Below are 22,997 nucleotides of genomic sequence, written 5' to 3' on the forward strand. Positions count from 1 at the left end.
ACACAGTCAGCACACACATCAGAGAACAGTTCTTGAACTGCCTGTCCATCATGTCGATTTCAAGGGAGACACAAAAGGAATAAATTGAGTATTTATACTCAGTTGAATAGAAGCCCTGCCTACTTAACAACTGAGGGGTGGCAGCAATGAAGGGGAAGGCTTCCCAGAAGAAGTGACTGTCCTTTGAAGGAACGTAGCGATTCCAAGAGACAGAAGGGGATCCTTCTGGCTGAACATAGACACACAGATGCAGGAGATGGAATGTGGAGGTTGGGAAACAGTGAGCAGGCCGGTTTACCTGCAATGTAGAATGCCTGAAGGGCAGGGAATGGGAAGCCTCTGAAAAGTCTTTTTCCCAAGGGGCATTTTCTATAGATGAAGGTATATCCACCTAATTTAATCCCCTGTGAATGCTGAGGAATCCCTCTCCCCTTGCCTCCAGGGAGTTCTCTTTAAGCAAAAAATAGAAGAAAATAAACAGGAGAACAAAAGTAATCCCCCTCCCCTGATGTCTAAAATTTAGAACTGATACACCCATAGACAGGCCCCCACCCCTCCCCACATCTTCAGAGAAGGTCAGAAACACACGGTGGGTACCAGTGGCCTCCATGGCGGGCTGATTTCAAGCAAACAAATGACCAAGTTGGCCATATATGAGAAAGCATGCCCAAGTCTAGTCCATTACCACTCTGCTAAGTGGAAGGGCCATGTTGAACTTCTCATTTGATTGGAGTTCTGAAGACCTTCAAAGTTGTTTCCTCTCTTGTTATAAAAGGGTTGGGGGCTCCAGCCACCTATAGCCCCTCTCAATCTAACTCTGCTAACCACTGGTTCTTACTTTTCCTTCTTGTCCAGAAGACAAAGAGAACCCCTTCCTTGCCACACGAGGGTTCCAAGAATCAGTGGAGGTGGGCAAGGCCTGGCAGTGCAAAGGGCAGTCAGTGGGCAGTAGACTCAGGGGATCTGCTTTCCAATCCTGGCTCTCTCCCTTTTTGCCTGTCTTCAGCTCCTAGCACAGAGCCCGGTACATAGTAGGCACTTAATAGATGCTCATTGCTTGATTGACTCGGGTTATTCCCCGTATGACACATGTATGTAAAGCAAATGGCGGAGGATCTCTAAGGTTTCTCTGTCTCTCACTGTGATTCTAATCCAGTCTAATCTCCTTTAACATGAGAGGATTTGAATCCAATCCATTGATTAACCACTTTCTCTGTATGGAGGCACTGCCCAATGAGCCAGACAGTCTTCAGGGACAAATCAGGCCCCTAGATGGTCAGAGCCAGGGGCCAGTGTTCCTTTTGTGTTGGCCAAAGATCTCTCTCTTCACGAGAGAGTGTCCAATTTTGTGTTGCCAGCAACATTGTTGACCCTTTCTAGTGAGCTTCTTGTGGTCTTTGAGCCTTCCCGATTTTTTCTTTCCTAGTCTGCCTGTGATTGTTAAATGTATAAGAGTCTGCACGTAGCAAAGCACTCCATCAGTTTTGCTGATTGCTCGAATAATGAAAATGATCTCTCATAGATTTTCGTGAATCGCCTGATTTGCCAATTTGGAATAAACATGTTAAGACAGCAGGGGGTGAAGAGAGGGAAGATTTTGCTAAAAGAAAAATAATAATATTAGTAAGAGAAGCTTCGCTCATCTCCATTTCATAGAGAATCGTGATAGCTGTTCCTCTCTGCTTAATGTCTGCTCTCTAAGGCCTTTGGCCAAATGAACCCAGAATCCCATATACATGTAGGCACATGTAAAGCCGAGTTAAACTTGAGTCTTCTCCTTTCTAAACTGGTGCCCTTTACAAGCTAGATCTCCCTCACAAGGCCCCCCTTTTTAAGCACTGTCATCACTTGAGGATACTTTAAAGACTTCCAGTGGGTTTTGTTTTGTTTCTAAAAAACAGGAGTTAGTAGATATGTGGAGAAAAATAAATAGGGACAAAAAGGAATACACCTTCTTTTCAGCAGCACATGGTACATTCACAAAGATTGACCATGTATTAGGTCATAGAAACATGGCAAACAAGTGCAAAAGAGCAGAAATAATAAATTCAACCTTCTCAGATCACAATGTAATGAAAAGAATAATTAGTAAGGGTACATGGAAAGGCAAATAAAAAATTAATTGGAAATTAAACAATACAATTCTCCAAAATCAGTTAAAGAACAAATCATAGAAATAATTAATAATTTCAGTGAAGAAAATGACAATGAAGAGGCATCCTTTCCAAATCTATGGGATGCAACCAAAGCAGTATTTAGGGTGAAATTTATACCCTTGAGTTCATATATAAACAAATTAGGGAGGGCAGAGGTCGGTGAATTGGGCATGCAAATTAAAAAACTAGAAAGTGAACAAATTAAAAATCCTCAGATGAAAATAAAATTAGAGATCCTAAAGATTAAAGGAGAAATTAATAAAATTGAAAGTCAAAGAACTACTGAATTAATAAACAAGACCAGAAGCTGGTACTTTGAAAAAAACAAATAAAATAGACAAAGTACTGGTTAATTTAATAAAAAAAAAAGGAAAGAAGAAAAGCAAATTAACAATATCCAAGATGAAAAGGGAGATCTCACCTCTAATGAATAGGGAATTAAGGCAATCATTAAAAACTATTTTGCCCAATTACATGGCAATAAATATGATAATCTAGGTGATATGGATGAATATTTACAAAAATACAAATTGTCTAGATTAACAGAAGAAATAGAATATTTAAATAATCCCATATCAGAAAAAGAAATTGAACAAGCCATCAAAAAACTCCCTAAGAAACAATCCCCAGGGCCTGATGGATTCAGAAGTGAATGCTATCAAATGTTTAAAGAACAACTAACCCCAATACTATACAAACTATTTGACAAAATGAGCAAAGAAGGAGTTCTACCAAATTCCTTTTATTAAATAAATATAGTACAAATTCCAAGGCAGGCAAATCAAAAACAGAGAAAGAAAATTATAGGCCAATCTCCTTAATGAATATAGATGCAAAAATATTTTTAAAAATACTAGCAAAAAGACTCCAGCAAGTGATCACAAGGATTATTCACTATGACCAGTTAGGAATTATACCAGGAATGCAAGGATGGTTCAATATTAGGAAAACCATCCACATAATTGACCATGTCAACAAGCAAACCAACAAAAATCACATGATTATCTCAATAGATGCAGAAAAAGCCTTTGAAAACACTAGAAAGTATAGGAATAGAAGGGCCGTTCCTAAAAATAATAAGCAGTATATATCTAAAACCATCAGCAAGTATCATCTGCAATGGGGATAAATTAGAAGCATCTGAATAAGATCAGGGGTGAAACAAGGATACCCATTATCACCCCTGTTATTTGACATTGTACTAGAAACACTAGCAGTAGTAATTAGACAAGAAAAAGAAATTGAAGGTATTAAAATAGGTAACGAGGAGACCAAGCTGTCACTCTTTGCAGATCATATGATGGTCAACTTGAATCCTAGAGAATCCTCCAAAAAGCTAATGGAAATAGTCAACAACTTTAGCAAAGTTTTAGGTTACAAAATAAACCCGCATAAATCATCAGCTTTTCTATATATCTCCAACACAGCTCAGCAGCAAGAGTTAGAAAGAGAAATTCCATTTAAAATCACCCTAGACATTATAAAATACTTAGGAATCTATCTGCCGAGATGAACACAGGAACTATATGAACACGACTACAAAACACTATCTACACAATTGAAACTAGATCTAAAAAATTGGAAAAACATTGATTGCTCATGGGTGGAATAAGCTAACATAATAAAAATGACAATCCTACCCAAATTAATTTACTTATTTAGTGCCATACCCATTAAGCTGACAAGTGACTTGCCCAGGGTCACACAGATGGGAAGTGTCTGAGGCCAGATTTGAATTCAGGACCTGCCATCTCTAGGTCTGACTCTCAATCCACTGAGCCTACCAGCTGCCCCCTTTATCTATCTAGCTTTTTCTCCACACCCTCCAAAGGAGGATCCCCACTGTAGTCAATGGTATCTCCCCCCACTCCAGTTTGGGAGAATTTCAGTTACTGGAATGCTTTTCTTAATCTCAAGCCTCGGTTTGCCCCTTTGTAATCCTTCCCCGGGGCCCTGATGACATGTAGTGAAAGAACTAGACTTGGTCTGAGGAAGCCAGGCAGGTCAGCAGACTTGTAAAGAATCCAGCTTCAGTTCGTCAGCTCCATGGCCCGGAGTGAGGGGCTTCACCAAGCCCCAGTTTCTTCCCTTCAGACTCCCCACTAGGAGTGAGATTCTGTATATAAGACCCTTGGTCACCATTGCAAAGCACAACAGAGATGTGAGTTTATGTTATTTATTCTTATCAGCACCATTTTTATTGTTTTCATCAGTTGAAATATCCCTAGAGGGCCATGAGCGGTAGGATTGAGCAGGCTATACCATGGAACCAAGGAGGAAGAAGGTTTAAAGATCAGGTTTAAAAGATGTCAAGGGAAGTAAGGTAGAAGATGCTGGTCACGTGGCAGGGTCAAGAGATGACAGGGAGGCCTCCACAAGTATCCTCTTGATGTTGGGAGAAAGTGTGGAAAATGTGCCCCTCGGGTGACCTTAGATGGGTCCTAGACATAGTCGTGGCCCTGGAGTGGTAGTCATCAATATGCTGTCGGAGGAAACATCAGTCTCAATGAAATTATCGATGTATTTGAACATTATTAACATTGCAAGCATATCATCTTTACTGGAGTCAGTCTTAACCATCTGGGCTACTAATGCCCCCCTCCTCCTCCAGGCTGGCAGCCTGCCTCTTTGTGATGTCATGGATTATTGGTAAGTCAAGTGGATTGTTGAGTAATAAGTCACTGTGCTGGAGGGGTATATATAGAGGTGCCAGGACAGGCTCCCCAGTACTGGAGACTCCACCTGCAAGGGCACCTTTGCTCTCCTCCACCAGCTGAGAAAAGTAATGTCATCTGAACCTGCTGCACCAGCAACACTTGTAAGTTTTCTTTTTGCTTTTCCTACTCCATTAGCCACGATCGCGGTCTTCATTTAGACCTCTATGCTGGAGACAGGCTCTCTCTTGATTTCCTTTGTTGACTTTTTCATCCAGTGGCAGAACTACCTGCAAGAGAATAAGAGGCAGCTACCCAGCCTCTTCTATAAGCTCTAGAGAAGGTGCTACTTGTTCCTGTATCTCATCTGCTGTGTCTGCCCAGGTTGGGGCCCATGAATCTGGCCTGCCAGTGTGCCCTTCTATGCTGGGCCCGCAGCTTCACACTGCGGCTGCTGACCAGCTGGAACTCAGAGCCAGAAAAGACATCTCGATCTCATGGGGCTCATCATTTGTCTAGCCTGGCTCTGGCCAACCATTCAGGGGACTGCAGACAAGCCTTAACCCATGGAGGGAGCCCAGATGAAGATGAAGATGAAGATGAAGCCTGGGCTGCTCACAAGTCATCCATGAACCCACAAGACCCTTCGTACCCCGCAAACAAGGAGTTGTAAAGTAAAGCTTCTGAAGGTTTCTGCCACCATGCCAAATGCAGGCCTCCAGCCCGAATGGGATCACCCCCACTTCATCACTCCTGGACTCTCTGTTTGCCAAACCATCAAGATCTAGGACATGTTCTCTTCTTTTTATCCCAACACCATAAACTATAATGAGTGTGGAGTGCTTTAAGTGGTCCCTGTGTCTTTATTTGCCAAAGACCATCTACAGAAATCCTTAATGCCAGTGTACGACAGAGAGCCCAGTCATTCCCAGGGTCAGTGATTTCTAAACATAGTAAAGACAGGTTCCATTTGACCTCCTCTCCTACCCCATTCTCCTGCTAACCTGGGAAAGAACAGACCCAAACGTTTTTGTTGGTGGTGTCCTCACACTAAGATCCAGCAGAACTAGATCGTCTTTTGGGGGGCAGGGGAAGAAGAGGAAAGTGGGATGCCCAGGTTGTTTCCCCCATGTCATTAGCCATAGGCCTCCCACAGAGGCACCATGGTATGGTAGAGACTGAGTTGAGGGTCAGAGGTCTTTGGTTCAAGTCCTGCCTCTACATACAGTTAGTTTCCCTGACAGTCCTTGGGCAAATCACTTAGTCCCCAAACACTTGGCTAACCTCAAGGCCATGTATGCAAATGGTAATTGTTGTTCTTGCTATAGGAACCATTCATTCTGAATCCTATAGCCCTGTGAGGGATGAAGGATCATGGGATACAGGGCTCCAAGTGACCCTAGAGGCCATTTGTCTAAACCTGTCATTTCCCCTTATTTTGCTGAAGCTTTGGCCTCTAAAATGATAAGATCTCTATAGAGCTTGTAAAGGTGTTAGACCTCAGAATCTCAGTAAACGCTATAAAATGGGAAGCAGGGCGAAGAGAAGACCAGACTAAATTGCTTATAAGGTTGGAATTTGAGCCCTCAATCTCCCATGATAAACCCTGGCCCCTGAATAGTTTGTGCTCTCCGGCCCTCCCACAGCTGCTTGGAGAAAGGTTGCTATAGCAATAATAGCAATAACTTACGTGTGTCTATTGTTGCTTTGAAGTTTGCAAAGTACTTTACATAATATTAGCTCCGTTGAGACCGTGGAAGCTAGGGAAAATGTTAGGAAGTATTTTTGAAATTGCGAATCCTGGTGATTGATTTCTTTCTGTGAGCTAAGTTTCATGTTCACAGTAACATACGTGTGTTTAGAAATGCCCATATATGACCAAGGAAGAAAACTCATTTTAAGGTAAGGAGGTGGAGGGAGCGAATCTGCCCTTTTTGTGTTTATTTGGACACATAATAGAACATAAACTGCTTTGTGTGGGCGGCTCAGGCTAGCAGCAGAACTCAGAATTGAATATCAACTATGCCCAGATTCTCCGTATAGCTTGAGAGGGAGGGCAAGGGGAAGAAAGGAAGAGGAGAAGGAGAAGAAATGGGGAAAGGGAAGGGGGAAACAGAGGGCATTCCAAGCAGACAGATCAGCCTGTACAAAAGAGTAGACAGAGGCAAGGAACACAGAATGTTAGCTCACAGAACAGTTAGGTCAGTTTGCCCGGAACGTAGAATGACTAAGGGAAGTAAATGTGAAACTGATCTAGAAAATGTATAAATGTGTGATTGTATAGGATGAGCATAGAATGTCTTTCTAGAAGTAAGGAAATAAGGCCAGAATAATCTCTGCTGGGGGCCCCTAAGAATTTTGAGCCTGACAAAAGGAAAGTCAGAGTCTTGACACAACTTGGGTTTTCTTCCTAGCTCCCCTAACCATGCCCTTTCTCCCTTAGTGGATTGCAGAAAGTTGTCAGCCCCAAAAGTACACCAGATGGCGGGAATGGTGGGAAGAGGAAGGGGGATTTTTCTTTCTTTTTAAAAAATAAATTTGTATTGATATCTTGCATTCTGAAATGATCCACATTTCCCAACATATATACTCTCATTCAGAGTAGTTTTCCCATTAGAATAATAAATAAGGGAGGGATGACAGTACAGCAAAATTAATCAATATATCCCCCCAAAAAGGACTCCACATTATTTGGAATTTTCCTTACCTATAAGTCATCCCTCCTCCCATCTTTGAAAGTGTGTATATGGAGGAGGGAGCTATGGTATCATTAAATCTTTATTTGTTAAGATCGATTTTTATTGATGTCTTATTTTTGACATGTCCTCCATTTTCACTTGTGATCTCTCTCTCCCCCTCCCCATTCCAGAGAGCCATCCTTTATAACAAAGACATTTTTAAAAGAGGAATGGAAACAAACTTCAGCCAATCAATATCTGAAGCAGACAAACAAAATCAGCCATTATAGGAAATGTTCTGTCCCAAGGCAGACGGGTGGGTGGGTAGCTCAGTGGATTGGCTTCTTCATCTCTCTTCTTTGGGGCCCAGCTTGTTCTTTCAAATGTTTTTTGTAACAATCCAATTTGGAGTAGATTGTTTGGATTGTTCAGGACTGATTTTTATTGTCATTTCCATTGTTGTAAATGACACAGTTGTGTACTATCTTCCTCATTGTGTTTACTTCACTCTGTGTCAGTTCATACAAATCTTTCCACACTGAAAATCATGTTTGTTGTTTTCTTGCAGCACAGTAATATGCCATTATGTCCATGAAGGGCTCTTTCATTACCAGGCTGAGAATTTTGTATTTTCTTCTCAAGAAAGAAAGTACTTAAGAATCTTGAGCAGAGAGAAAGTTTCATGCTTTTGTACACTGTCCACTTGTGCTCCAGTCCATCTCAGAGTTTTACTAGGTTGGGGTAGTAGACCCTAATTCAGATGGTGAACCTTTTGGAGACTGAGTGCCCAAATTGCATCCTTACACTGCATATGAGCCCCCCTACCTTACCCCAGACAGGGGAGGGGAGAAGTACCCCCCTTTGGGCTGCTGGGCAGAGGAGTGGGTGATGGGAGAAATGTCCCCAGGTATGTGGAGAGGAGGAGGGGAGCAGCCCACTCTGGCACATGTGCCATAGGTTTGCCAACACAGGCCTAATCAGAGCTCAAGCTCTTTCCCGGGATCTGGAATTTAGAGGTAGAAGGGGCCTCAGAGTCCACCTTCTTTATCTTACATATATATGAGAGAAGATAGGAGACCTGTCCAAGATCATAAAGAATTTGAAAGAAGCTCAAACTCTTTTACTTTCTAATGCTCTTTCTACTCCAACCTGAGGATAAAATAACTAAAAAAAGGATTTGTTCATAATCTTTTGTGTTCTATTACCCACAATTATCAGCATACCCTTTCCCCTCTCACCTCCCAGAGAGAAATTCTCTTAACTGATAATCATGGTAATATAATAGTAGTTGTATTTATATGATGCATTAAAATGTTTGCAAAGTGTTTTATAGAGATCTCATTTTATCCTCAAAACAACCCTTAGGAGGGAGGTACTATTATCCCCAGTTTACAGATGCGCAAATTTAGGCAGACAGAGGTTAAATGTATTGCCCAGGGCTACATAGATGGTAAAGATGAATGATGAGAGAGAGAGAGAGAGAGAGAGAGAGAGGGAGAGGGAGAGAGAGGGAAAGAGGGACAGGGAGAGAGAAAGGGGAAGAGAGAAAGAGAGAGAGAAGTTCAGTAAAACCAACCTAACACAACCACAAAGTGTTACATTATATTCAGTGTTCCATACCTTTAGTGCCCACTTCTACAAATCCTAGGAGGGTGGTCCTTTGTCATAGGCTGTTACTTAGTTATCTTGATTTCATAGTTTTCACTTTTGATTGTTTCATGCTTGTTGCTTCTTACGTTTTACAGTGTTTCCCATGTGTATCTTGTTTTCTGGGGTCTGCTTACTTCTCTTTGCACTCAACTCATCTAAATCTTCCCATGTTTCTCTGTTCTAACCAGGTCCACTATGTCTAATATCACAAGAATACGCCACAAGACTGAAGGGTCACAGATTGTTTAGCCATTCCCTGGTTGATGGGCATCCATTTTGTTTCTAGTTCTTTATTACTTCAGAAAGTGCTACTAGAAAAGGATCAGCTAAGTGACTCGGTGGATAGAGTGCCAGACCTGGAGTAAGGAGGAGCTGTGTTCAGATCTGACTTCATACCTTTTCTAGCTGTGTGACCTTGTGCAAGTCACTTAACCCCAATTGCCTAGCCCTCACCACTCAGCCTTAGAACTGATACTTAGTATTGATTTTAAGAGAGAAGGGCAGGGTTTTTTTTAAGTATTGCTAGAAATATGTGGGTTTATAGAGAGCCTTTCTTTTTGTCATTGGCATTCCTGGGGAATATGGAAAGTGGCAAAACCTCTGGATTAAAGGATATAGAGGTCAGTCAGTCAACAAGCACTTGTTAAACCTTTGCTGTTTGCCAGGGACCATGCATTAGGAATATACAAAGAATGCAACAATCCATACTTTCAAGGTACTTCCATAGTGACCCTGTAGATAGAGCACTGGGCCTGAAGTCAAGAAGACCTGCATTCAAATCCAGCCTCAGGTGCTTCTAGCTTCCATCTGCCTCAATTTCCTCTGTAAAGTGGGCATCGTGGTAGCACTTCCCTCTGAGTTATTGTGAGGATCAAAGGATATATTTTCTTAAAGTTTTTAGCCCAGTGTCTGGAACATATCACGCATTTAACGGTGCTTGTTTCTTTGTACGTCACTGATGTACACAGAGAAGAAAGAGAATAAACGCAGATAATTAGTGTGCTTGCTGTCTATTCATGGGGAATACAAGTTAAATATTGGGCTGGTTTTCCAGGCAGATATCGACATACATCTTCAGTCCAGGTAGATCTTTTATTCGATGCGAATTGTTTGGAAGCAACATTTATATAAGTCTCGTTAATTCACAGCTATCTTGTGCCTTTTGGTAGATATTTTAAATCGAATTTCTTTCTTTTTTCCCCTCCTGGTAATTGTTAGTAATATACAGAAAATGCTGATGATTTCTGGGTGTTTAGTTTGTATTCTCCTACTTGGCTTCAAGCTATTAATCATCTCTATTAGTTTTCCCCATTGATTCTCTAGGGTTTTCCATCATATTGTCTGCAAATAGAGATCATTTTGCCACTTCCATTTCTTTTCCTCGTCTTGCTGCCTTAGCTAACATTTCTGGCACCGCAGCCAATGAGAGTGGAGAGAGAAGGGGGCATCCTTGCTTCACCCCAGAATTGGGCAAGCTTCCAGCTTTCGTCTTCTTTACCAAAAAATGCTGGCCCTCAGCTTTAGAGAAATGATTTTGTTCCTATGAAAAAAGGTAGCGGTGTCTTTGCTTTTTAATGGGCTTAACATAAACAAGTGCTACATTTTGTTGAAGGCTTTTTAGGCATCTCTTGCTATAAATGTGTTTTTTTTTTGTTGTTTCTTTATATGATTAATTATGCTAATTGTTTTCCTAATGTTGAACCATCCTTTCCTTGGACTAAATCCAACTTGGTCATAATGAATAATTTTTTGGATATATCATTGGAGTTTCTTGGCTTAAATTACACTTCAAGTGTTTGCATCAATATTCATTAGTGAGTCACAGTGAATGTTTAGTGGATGAAGTGCTGGGCTCAGAGTCAGTTTATGGTTAGTAGCTGTGTGACCCTGAGCAAGTCACTTAGCCTCTATGTTTCTCTGGGCAACTCCCTAGGATTTAGTTGATTCAGCCAAAAATGAGTTGATCTGGGTAGGTGGAGGGAAGTTCCACGGCAAGGGTTTCACATCACTGGTGAAATCACAGACCATTGGAGTACTCACTTGTATGCTCATTAGAGGTATCAGTTGGCTATGCTTTCCAGCATTTTTAGCATGAACGTGGACTGTTCTGTCAAAGGTTTCTTAGGCATTTTGCTAACAAGCTTTTTGTCATAATTTTGTTATGTGATTAATTGTGGTCATTGTTCTTTCTCTGCTTTATCCATTCCTGGTATGGGTATCAGATCAATACATGTGTCCCCTAAAGAGAGTTTAATCGAGTGCCTTGAGTTTTAGGAACAGTTTAGTAGCATAGCTGCTCTTGAAATTACATTTGAATGTGAGTAAATTCATTTGCAAGACCACAAACATTTTAAATGCACTTATTAAAGCAGTCATTCTGGAAAATCACATGAAATTGTGTGAGATCTCGCCAAATCTTTTAGAAGCTGTTTGCAAGCAAGAATTTACTATCCGTAAGTGTTTGGGTCTTGTACATCTCTATCTCCCAAGCTCCTATTGTGCCCAGTACTGTGTAGGAGCCAGGCAAAAGGCTTTATTTTTTCCAATTTAATAATGCTTTCTAGTAGCTCTCCTCTGGCTCTGAGCTTAATGAAACATCAGGACCCAGAAGCAACCTTGGGAGTACCCGTTGATGTGGCTGAAGGAGTCCTAACTGCTCCATGCAGGCAAGAGGGACAAGTTATTTATGTCTCCTGATTTGCAACCTCTTGACCTCTTGGGGCAACCTCTAGGTAGCGCATGAAACAGGAATAACTGTCCAGCGTGGTGTAGGCATTGAATTTAGAATGAGGAGACCTCAGTTTGGATCCAGGTACCACTGCCAATTAGTAGGGTGACCTTAAACAAGCCACATCAGCCTCTCAATTCAATTCAGTCCAAGTTTATGATAGACCTACTATGTGTATGTAGCAAACCCTGTGTTAGGGATCCTCTAGGCATTCATTTATTTTTGGTTTATGGACATACTGGGCTGTTGTGAAGAAAGTGGTTGCTTGGTAGCTTGCCATGGGTTGTGTGTGTAACTGGGAGTTGCTATTTCTAAGCGTGTCCATGGGTACTTGTTACAGACTTGCCCACACGGGTTAATGTCAAAGGCTTCTTTTTGTTTAATCCATCATTCATTATGTCTTCCTGAGGATGGAACATTATGTTTGTATGCATGCACATGAAATATAAGAAGAAATCATATTTAATTATCACAATATCAAGTGGTGGAACAGAAAATTAGGAGAAAATTATTCAAAATCACTCATTGTTTTCTTTCTCAGAATCCCTGTTAGAATCACAGTAGGGAAGAGCGATTAGCAAATTCATGAATTGTGTATTAGTTTACCTTTCTATTCCCAAGGCTAATTGTTTAAAGTCTTTTTACCTTAATTCAAATAAAAATGTTTCTTATGCCTGACTTCTTGATTTGGGGGGGGGGGCTGGGGGAGTGGGGAACAGAAAGCTTCTTCATGCCAAAGCTTTCAGGATGGTTTCTGGCAACTGTATGGAGGAGAGATTAGAAGTGAGAGAGCCCAGAAACAGGGAGACCGATATTACAGTAGTACCAGTCAGAGGAAATGGAGGTCTTTACTAGAAGAAGACAGTGGAGGAATATGGGAGAAGGAAGAGAAAGGGTTGACAGAGAGGGTCTTGACTCCCTGTCTACTTCTTTTGTCTATTGGGCCAATAGTCCAATCCTAAGAAGAAGGTAGGCTGAGCTAGGTTGATTTGCTTTTGGCATATAAATTTACCCCCCTGAGTTTCTTTTCCCATTTCTTTTGGTATTAACCTCTTTTTCAGCTCTAGTTGTATATATATATATATATATTTATATATATTTATATATACATACACTGATATATGTATTTATGTATACATATATCTATATACATATTTATGTTTTGTCATTTCATCCTATACAGTTTGTCACTGTTTCCTCTAAGTGTAATTCTTCTAGCTGCCCAGGTGATAATAGTTTTTAAGATTTGCCAATGACCTCTTTTCTTATAGGAATACATAACATTTTAACTTATTGAATCTCTAAAAAAAAGGTTTTAAAAAAAGGGGTTTTTTTTGTTTTATTTTGTTTTGTTTTGTTTTTCTTTTTTCCCTCTTTTTTAATTACCTTTTGATGATTCTCTTGAGTTCTGTGCTTGGGCATCAAATTTTCTGTTCAGGTCTGGTCTTTTCTTTACAAATGCTTGGAATTCTTCTATTTTATTAAATGACCACACTTTCCCCTGCAAGAATATAGTCAGTTTTGCTGGGTAGTTGATTCTTGGTTGTAGTCCTAGTTCCCTTGCTTTCCAGAATATCATATATTATGTCTTTTGTCCTTCAGTGTAGATGCAGCCAGATCCTGTGTTATCCTAACTGTGGTTCCATGGTAACTGGATGACTTCTTCTTAGTAGCTTGTAATATTTTTTCCTTGGTCTGATAGTTCTTGAATTTGGCTATAACATTCCTTATATTGTCAGTTGGGGATTAAGTACAGGAGGTGATCTGTGGATTCTTTCGATCTCCACTTTTCCCTCTTGTTCTAGAATATCGGGCACATTTCTTGGATAATTTCTTGTAGTATGATATCCAGGCTTTTCCTTTTGTCGTGATCTTCTGGTAGATCAATGATTCTTAAGTTGTCTTTCCTGGAACGATTTTCTAAATCTTCTCTTTTGTGAATGTGATGCTTCATATTTTCCTCAATTTTTTCATTCTTTAGATTTTGTTTTATAGTGTCCTGCTGCCTTGTGAAGTCACTTGATTCTAATTGTTGTATTCTGGTTCTTAAAGACTGGATTTCATCCCTGGGTTTTTGGTCATCCTTCTCCTTCTGGTCTGATTTTCTTTGGAGGTCATCTTTCATCCTCTTTACCTCATCTTTCATCTCCTTTGCCTCATCTTTCATCTCTTTTGCTTCATTTTCAAGCTGGTTGATATTGGCTTTCAAGACACTATTTTCTTGTTTTAGTTCAAGTGCCTCTGTTTCCAAATGACTTATCTTAGTTATTTAGTTCTTTTGGCAATTGTCTTCAGCCTCTCTTAATTATGTTTTGAATTGTATTTTGAGTTCTTCCAAAGCCTGTGTCCAATTAGGTGGGTTTTTTGTTTTATTGCTTGGTGTTCCCTCCTCCTCTGTTCCGTCTGCTGTTTGTTCATTGCCCATATAGAAGCTGTCTATTGTAATTTCTTTTTTCTTTTTCTGTTGTTTGCTCACATTTACCCTTTCTTTACTCCCTGCAGTTGTCTATGCTCTTGCTTCTCATTTTTTTTTTGTTTTTGTAGCCTCCCGGCCTGCGAGAGGCTGCAAGGGTGAGAAAGAGAGGATAGAGATAGAGTAGAAGTTTTGATCCCGCGAAGGGCGTGAACGAGCCGACTTTAGAGATGTGAATAACCGAGTCAGTAGACAAATATTATTTGTATGAGCCACAGCTAAGCTCCGACCACTGAGTGTAATTATTCAGGCTAAAACCACCCAATGATCTCAATTTAACACCATACTGGTCAGAGGATAAAGCTAGCTCAGATGGAAAGGAGATCAGAAACTAAAGGAGGTAGATAATGCTAGGTAGCATTAGGAGAAAGAGAGGAAGTAAGGCAGGCCTGGCCCAGGCCTTAGTGAGAAAGATAGAGAGGAGAGAGACAGGGGAGAAGATGTTCCTTATCAAACCTGCAGATGCTCTTCAAGTGGGCTGAGCTTACTGGGGCTCGTTTATTTATAGTCTTGACAGCTCAATACATATTGAACAGTTATATGATACCTCAATACATATGGATGAGTTACCTGGGGTATTCCCATTGGATAATGCAACTTATGACAAGGTGAAGGTGGGGTTATTATCCCCGGGAGAGTGAGACAAAGGAAAGCCAGGTTTCGCGCCTAAACTTCAGCCACGCTGGCAATAAAATTTATTGCCATGCACAGGATGGCCATGTGCTCACTCACATTCCTTGTCTCCCCGTAGTGTCTATGGGCTGGACTGCTACAGTTTTGGACTTTTCTGACAGTCTTCCCTCTTGGAGTTTTGTCAGCACATCCTTCAGTACAGTCTTTGGGGGAGGGGCATTGGAGCTTTTGCTTCCCTGCCCTCTGAAGACTGTTGATGGGTTTAACTCCAGCTGGGTTGGGGTGGATGTGCCCTGAAGCCAAAACCTCCTGGAAGGGGGAAGCAATATGGAGGGTCTCTGCTGCTGGAACTAGGCTGCCTGCTCTGCACTCCTTCTCTAACTCCTTCCCCACTGCTTGTGTTTGATGCCCTGAGTCTGGCAGAGCTTTTCCCCAAGGTACTCCCTCCAGACCAGCGCCTTTGCCTGCCCAGAGGGTCCAGCTGCTGCTGGAGGCTTAGTGCTCTAGGCAGGGTGGGGGTGGTCCTGGAACCTTCCTTCTACCTTCCCCTTAAACCCAAGTGTTCTCGAATTTCAGCTTTTGGGGGGTGTACCTTTTAAATTGAGTCCAGCAGGAGGGTTCCTTGGCTCTGTCTTATTGTTAGGTTTGATTTTCAGTCCCCTAGGAGCATTTAGTTTGTAATTGGTAAGGAAGGGTTTTCAGAGGTCTTAACGTTCGCTGCCTCTATTCTGCCCTTAATTTACTTTTGGAACTGGCAATCTTTTTCAAAAAGAAACAAGTCAAAGGTTGAGGAAATACGTAAGTAAGTGAATGTAAACTTTTACAAATGTCTTTGTGATTTTTAATTAATGGTTTCCCTTTATGACCTTCCTTTCCCCACCCTTAGTCATATCCCTCCCTCATAATAAATAAGAAGTCAGGCAAAGCTAACCACTGGAGTAACTGCAACTGCCACATTCAATGTCCAGAATCATGTGATCTTCAGATGTAGTAGTGGTTGTTGCTCGCTGAATCCAGTCAGCTTTTGTACTTCTGTTTCCATTATTGTGGAAATGATGTTCTGGTTTTGTAAGGAGTAAAAGTTGAAGTGGCTGAGGAAACAAAGGCTTAATCTTCTGAGCACATGAATTTATTAGACGGTGTATACCAGTTGCCCAACAAATCAGGACAAGGCATCTTCTTCAGCTTGGGGTTGGACCCTGAGTATAGGAGGAGACAGACTTTAAAAATATTAAAACACATTAAAACATAAAAAACAAATTAAAAACAATCTAATATCTTGGCTAATCAATTACAGATAAATGATCATATAACTTGATGCAATTTAGTTTCTTTTTTTAAATTTTATTTAATTAGATGATTTAGAATAGTTTTCCATGGTTACAGGATTCATGTTCCTTCCCTCCCCACCCGTATCTGATGCACAATTCCACTAGGTTTAATATGTGTCATTGATCAAGACCCATTCCGATATTATTAATATTTGCACTAGGGAGATCCTTTAGCATCTATATCCCCAGTCATATCCCTATCAACCCATTTGATCAAGTGGTTGTTTTTCTCCTATGTTTCTTTTCCCACAGTTCTTCCTCTGGATGTGGATAGCATTCTTTTCTAACTCTTGCTGCTGGAATGAGTTGGAAGTATATAGAAATGTTGATGATTTATGTGGGTTTATTTTGTATCCTGCAACTTTGCTATAGTAGTTGATTATTTTGACTAGTGTTTTAGTTGATTCTCTAGGATTCTTTAAGTAGACCATCATATCATCTGCAAAGAGTGATACCTTGGTCTCCTCATTGCTCTAATACCTTCAATTTCTTTTTCTTCTCTAATTGCTACTGCTAGTGTCTCTAGTACAATGTTAAATAATAGAGGTGATAATGGGCATCCTTTTTTTCACTCCTGATGTTATTGGGAATGCTTCTAATTTATCCCCATTGCAGATGATGTTTGCTGATGGTTTTAAATATATACTGTTTATTATTTTTAGAAAAGGCCCCTCTATTCCTATGCTTTCTAGTGTTTTCAATAGGAATGAATGTTGTATTTTGTCAAAGGCTTTTTCTGCATCTATGATTTTTGTTGGTTTGCTTGTTGATATGGTCAATTATGTGAATGGTTTTCCTAATATTGAACCATACTTGAATTCCTGGAATATATATCCCACCTGATCATAGTGAATAACCCTCATGATGACCTGCTGGAGTCTTTTTGCTAGTATCCTATTTAAGATTTTTGCATCTATATTCATTAAGGAGATTGGTCTATAGTTTTCTTTCTCTGTTTTTGACCTATCTGGCTTTGTAATCAGTACCATATTTGTGTCATAAAAGGAATTTGGTAGAACTCCTTCTTTGCTTATTCTGTCAAATAGCTTGTATAATATTGGGATTAGTTGTTCTTTGAATGTTTGATAGAATTCAATCAGACCCTGGGGATTTTTTCTTAGGGGATTCTTTGATGGATTGTTCAATTTCTTTTTCTCATATGAGGTTATTTAAGTATTCTATTTCTTCTTCTGCTAATCTAGGCAATTTATATTTTTGTAAATATTCATCCATATCACCTACATTACCATATTTATTGCCATATAAATGGGCAAAATAGTTTTTAATGATTGCTTTTATTTCCTCTTCATTCGAGGTGAGGTCTCCCTTTTCATCTTGGATACTGTCAATTTGGTTTTCTTCTTTCCTTTTCTTATTAGACTGACCAGTACTTTGTCTATTTTATTTGTTTTTTTCCAAAGTACCAGCTTCTAGTCTTGTCTATTAATTCAATAGCTCTTTCACTTTTGAATTTATTAATTTATCCTTTAATTTTTAGTATCTCTAATTTAGTTTTCATCTGGGGATTTTTAATTTGTTCACTTTCTAGTTTTTTAATTTGCATGCCCAATTCATTGACCTCTTCCCTCTCTAATTTATTAATATATGAACTCAAGGATATAATATATGAACTCAAGGATATTAAAATATGAACTCAAGGATATAAATTAATATATGAACTCAAGGATATAAATAAAATGCTATAGCTGAATCCCATTTATTTTGAAAGGATGTCTCTTCATTGTCACTTTCTTCAATGAAATTATTAATTGTTTCTGTGATTTGTTCTTTAACCAATTTTGAAGAATCATATTATTTAATTTCCAATTAATTTTTATTTGCCTCTCCATATACCCTTATTAATTATTATTTTCATTGCATTGTGATCTGAAAAGGTTGCATTTATTATTTCTGCTCTTTTGCACTTGTTTGCAATGTTTTTATACCCTAGTACATGGTCAATCTTTGTGAATGTACCATGTGCTGCTTAAAAGGTGTATTCCTTTTTGTTCCTATTTATTTTTCCCCACATATCTACTAACTCTAATTTTCCCAAGATTTCATTCACTTCTCTTCTTTTTTATTTATTTTTTAGTTCGATTTATCTAGTTCTGATAGAGGAAGGTTCACATCTTCCACTAGTTTAGTTTTTCTATCTATTTCATCCTTGAGCTCCACTAGTTTCTCATTTAAAAATTTGGATGCTATGCCATTTGGTGCATACATGTTGAGTACTGATATTTCCTCATTGTCTATACTGCCTTTTATCAGGATGTAATTACCTTCCCTATCTCTTTTAACTAAATCTATTTTTACTTTGGCTTTGTCAGATATCATGATTGCGACTCCTGCCTTCTTTTTATAAGTTCATACCCAGTAGATTTTGTGCCATCTGCTTACTTTTATCCTATGCATATCTACCTTACTCATGTGTGTTTCTTGTAGACAACATATGGTAATATTTTGGTTTCTGATCCACTCTGCTATTTGCTTTCGTTTTACAGGTGAGTTCATCTCATTCACATTCAAAGTTATGATTGCTACCTGTGTATTTCCCAATATTTTGATTTTCTCTCCTTGTCCTGCTCTTTCCTCTTTCATTATTTCCTTCTACACCACTATTCTGTTTTTAATCAGCCCCCCTAATCCCCACCCTTATTTTACTTTCCTTTCTCCCTCTCCCTTCTTATTCCTCTTAATTTTCTTTTGGGGTCATTTAAAGCTACCACACACACTCTCCCCCCTTGAATTACTTCCCTCCCAACCCTCCCTTTCCTCCCCCTCCCTTTTTATTCCCCTTTTGTTTTTAGAGTCTATTAAATTACCTCCCTCCTCTTTCCCTCCCCCTTTTTAAACTCCCCTCCCCACACCCTACCCCTTAGTTTTCCCCTCTCAGATTCCCTATAAGGTAAGATAGAGTTCAATACCCCAATGGATCTAGATGCTCTTTCCTCTCATAAGTGATTCCACTGAGTATAAGGTTTGAGTATTACCTTTTAGCACTCTCTTCCTCTCCTACTTATAGTTGTATTCTTACCCTCCCTCTCCTGTGTGCCTTTTTTTGTAGTATAGGTTATCCTAATTTTCTTATTACTTCAAGTTTTTCTTGGTGCCTCCCCCCCCCCCTTCTTCTTTTTTTTAATATATGATTTTAAACCACTTAGTACCCCAATCTGTACCTATGGATAAGTCTTCTAACTACTATGATAGTAAATACAATTTTTAGTTACAAATAACATTTTTCTATATAGAAATATAAATTATTTGGCCTTATTTGAGGCCCTTAGAGAACACAAAAAATAAGACCCCTCTCTTTCTTATTTACCTTTTCATTTTTCTCTTGGTTTTTAAATTTTGATGTCAAATTTTCTGTTTAGTTCTGGTCTTTTCTTTATAAATGTTTGGAAGTTTTCTATTTTGTTAAATGCCCATACTTTTCCCCTGGAAGTATATAGTCAATTTTGATGGGTAGGTGATCCTTGGTTGTAGACCAAATTCTCTTGCCTTTCTGAATATTGTATTCTAAGCCTTGTGGTCTTTTTAGAGTAGAGGCTGCCAGATCCTGTGCAATCCTGATTGGTGCTCTTTGGTATTTGAATTGTTTCTTTCTGGCTTCTTCTAATATTTTCTTCTTAGCTTAGAAGTTCTTGAATTTGGCAGTTACATTCCTGGGGGTTGTTTTTTGAGGATTTAGTATAGCAGGTGATCAATGGACTCTTTCAATGTCTATTTTTGCCCTCTTGTTGCAGAATCTCAGGGCAGTTTTCTTGAATAATTTCTTGTAGTGTGGTGTCAGGTTTCTGTTTTTTCTAGGTTTTCAATTAGGCCTATGATTCTCAAATTGTCTCTCTGACTTCTATTTTCAACGTCAACCACCCTATCAGTGAGATATTTTGTGTTGCCTTCTAATCTCTCATTTTTTTGGCTTTGCTTTATTAATTCTTGCTGTCTTGTGAGATCATTGGATTTTACTTGCTCAATTTTAGTTTTTAATGACTCATTTTCACCTAAGATCTTTTGATTTTCTTTTTCAGTTTGATCTATCCTCCTTTTCATGGCTTCCAGCAGGTCATTTCTGATCTTCAATTTGCTTATTATTTCATTTGATTGCTGGGCTTCAATTTCCAAGTGGGAGATCCTGTCTTTTATTTTCTTTTGGGGCTATTTCCCACTTTTTCTTGCCACATCTCTTCTATTTTTCTGACAATCTCTGATTTAAAGTTTTCAAGAACTTGTGACCAATTTCCATTTTTTTGAAGGTTTGGGTGTGTTTAATTGTTGGTCATCTTCTGCTGTCTCTTCTTTAGTCTGGGTTTGTTCTGCATAAAAATTATCAAGGGTCAACATTTTCTTCAAATTTTTTTTTGTTTTGTTCTTTGTATTTGTGGATTTTAGTTCCTGGGAGTTGGTGGCCATTGCCTTGTTTCTTCCTGGTCAGATGTCTAGGTGAGGAATGTGGGTGATCTTTTTATTGGGCTCTGGAGAAGTTTTTGCACTGAGGATATTTTTCCCAGTCCTCAGCAATGTCCAACTTCTCTTAGTGGCAAGTCCAGCCCCCAAGAACTTAAAGATTGCCTTGCAGAGGTCTGGGTGTGGATTGTAGGCAAGTCTCTGTATTGAGTACTGGAGAGGTTTTTGCCCAGAGGTTATTTTTCGGTTCTATGTGGCATTTTGCTGTGAGTCACCCCCTTTCCCCAAGCTCTGCAACACCCTATCTCCACATTTTCTCAGCCTCCCAGTGTTCTGAGTCTAATTTCTCTTAGAGGTAAGTCTGTGTTGAACTCAGCCAGCCTCCCTCCTAGAACTTATAAGTTTGTCCTGTGCTCACTGGGACTCTGGAAAGGTAGGTGAAGTGGCGGAGGGGTGATGAGCTCACCCCTTGGTGGGGGAAATTTTGCCCCCTTTTAGCATGGAAATACCCCAACTTTTCCTACCTTCTGTGCTGTGTCCTACCATGGAACTCCTTCACTCATTTGATTTTGGTTTTGTCATTTTGAGGTACTCTGTCTCGATCAGTGGAGAGGAGAAGAGCTCTGTTTCTACTCAGTAGCCATCTCGACCCAAAAGTCTTCAATTTGATTTCTAATTGAAGGAAACTTGGAGGAACTTGAGGGACTTTTGGGGTTGGTAGAGGGAGAGAAAACAGGAATAGTTCCCCAAATTCAGGAAAAAGAGGTATCTATAAACAGTCAAAGAAACATGGAACCAAGAGCTGGTTGATCGGTATGGAGCCAGATTTCAGATTTCAGTTACTTGAGATGTACAATTATGAGAAAACACTTCCATAAATCGATCTTAGGATCTGCGCCCATTTCTGGTCTCAATAACTTGGTCCTTGATTAAGGGTCTCTAAACAGCAAGAAGAGTCAGTCTGTTTTCTTAGCCATGTAGTTCAAACAGTACAATAAGGTTTTCTCCCAATTGAATAAACTTTTTTCCAATAGACAGAAATTGACCTAGGTCCAAAACTGGATAGAAAGCTAGCTCCAAAATGGAGTCAGTGTGGTTCACTCAATTCCCATGATTAACCACTTGCTGTCCTAATTCCCTCAGTCACTCTAGTTTGCTAGCAGTTATTCTGCTCTTTGTCACTTGGTACTAATTGTCCCTGTTTTCTCTGAATTCCTTTACTGGAATTTTGGGCATCCTTTCTTAAGACTCGGTATTGTTCAACCACCCTTTAACCCATGAGCACTCACTCTGTCTCCAGTACTCCCCTAAAAAGTGCTGATACTTTACCATACATGAGGCTCCCAACTAAATTTTCATACAGATTAAAATGTAATTCTTGTTGCTTACCTTTAGAGATGTGAGCTTATAGCATATGATTTGATAAAGCAAGATGAGAATTTCACAGTGTTGAGATGATAATTATCCATCTCATGGGAATGGAAAATCATTCTGAAAATAATCAATAAATAGCATGCCTTCCCACGTTTTAAAGATTGGAAGTATTCACGTGGGTCGAGGTCAAGGAAAGGGCAAACTTCATTAGTTTCTATGACCCCTGACAACGAGCTATCCTACTTTTATTCAACTATATTGTCTTTATGTATGATCTTTGAATACGGAAGGCACTAAATTGTATTTACCCCAAAGTATCTGCTGAATATAAACACCGAGGTTCTCTCTACTGTTTGTATCACAAATGGGGCTGAGGGCAAGAGTCCCTAACCCTTTTCAGAAGAAACAAAGCCTCTGATGTATAATGAAATAAGAGTTTACTTACCAAGGATTCACCTTGGTCTAGAAGTTTTTGTAGTGAAACAAAGCAATCTGGACCCACGAGCTATCTTGTGTGAATTTTGTTGCATTATGGTTAGCTCACAGTTTGACAAGGTCATTTTTGGTTCTATCCATGATCAGAGTCATGGATCCAAGAGCTAGTTGGAAATCCTCTTGTTGCTTGTTCTGAAGGATGGTGACATAACAAGGAGAGTTCTAGATTTGAATGTCACCACAGATCCTTCCTCCATATGTGACCCTGAGTAAGACATTTATTTTGTTGAGCCTCAGTTTTGTCATCTATAAAACTGGAATTAAGGCACTAGATGGCTCTGGAGTCAGAGTGGTAGATTCAACTGAGGCCTCAGATACTTCCCAACTGTGTGATCCTAGATAAGTCACTTACCTTTAATTCCCTAGCTCTTCTGCCTTGGAATCCACATTTAATATCTATTCTAAGACAGAAGGC

General features: G+C 39.6%; 1 long non-coding RNA gene across 1 annotated transcript; it reads left to right on the plus strand.

The window, feature by feature from the left end:
• Positions 1 to 4,868: 4,868 nt before the first annotated feature.
• On the plus strand, positions 4,869 to 5,654 carry LOC103106771 (uncharacterized). The gene is made up of 2 exons (XR_474714.3): positions 4,869 to 4,974; positions 5,089 to 5,654. It is a non-coding gene; the product is annotated as an uncharacterized LOC103106771 (long non-coding RNA).
• Positions 5,655 to 22,997: the final 17,343 nt, after the last annotated feature.

The sequence above is a fragment of the Monodelphis domestica genome, chromosome X, assembly GCF_027887165.1.
Source record: "Monodelphis domestica isolate mMonDom1 chromosome X, mMonDom1.pri, whole genome shotgun sequence".
In the NCBI taxonomy this organism is placed as follows: Eukaryota; Metazoa; Chordata; class Mammalia; order Didelphimorphia; family Didelphidae; genus Monodelphis; species Monodelphis domestica.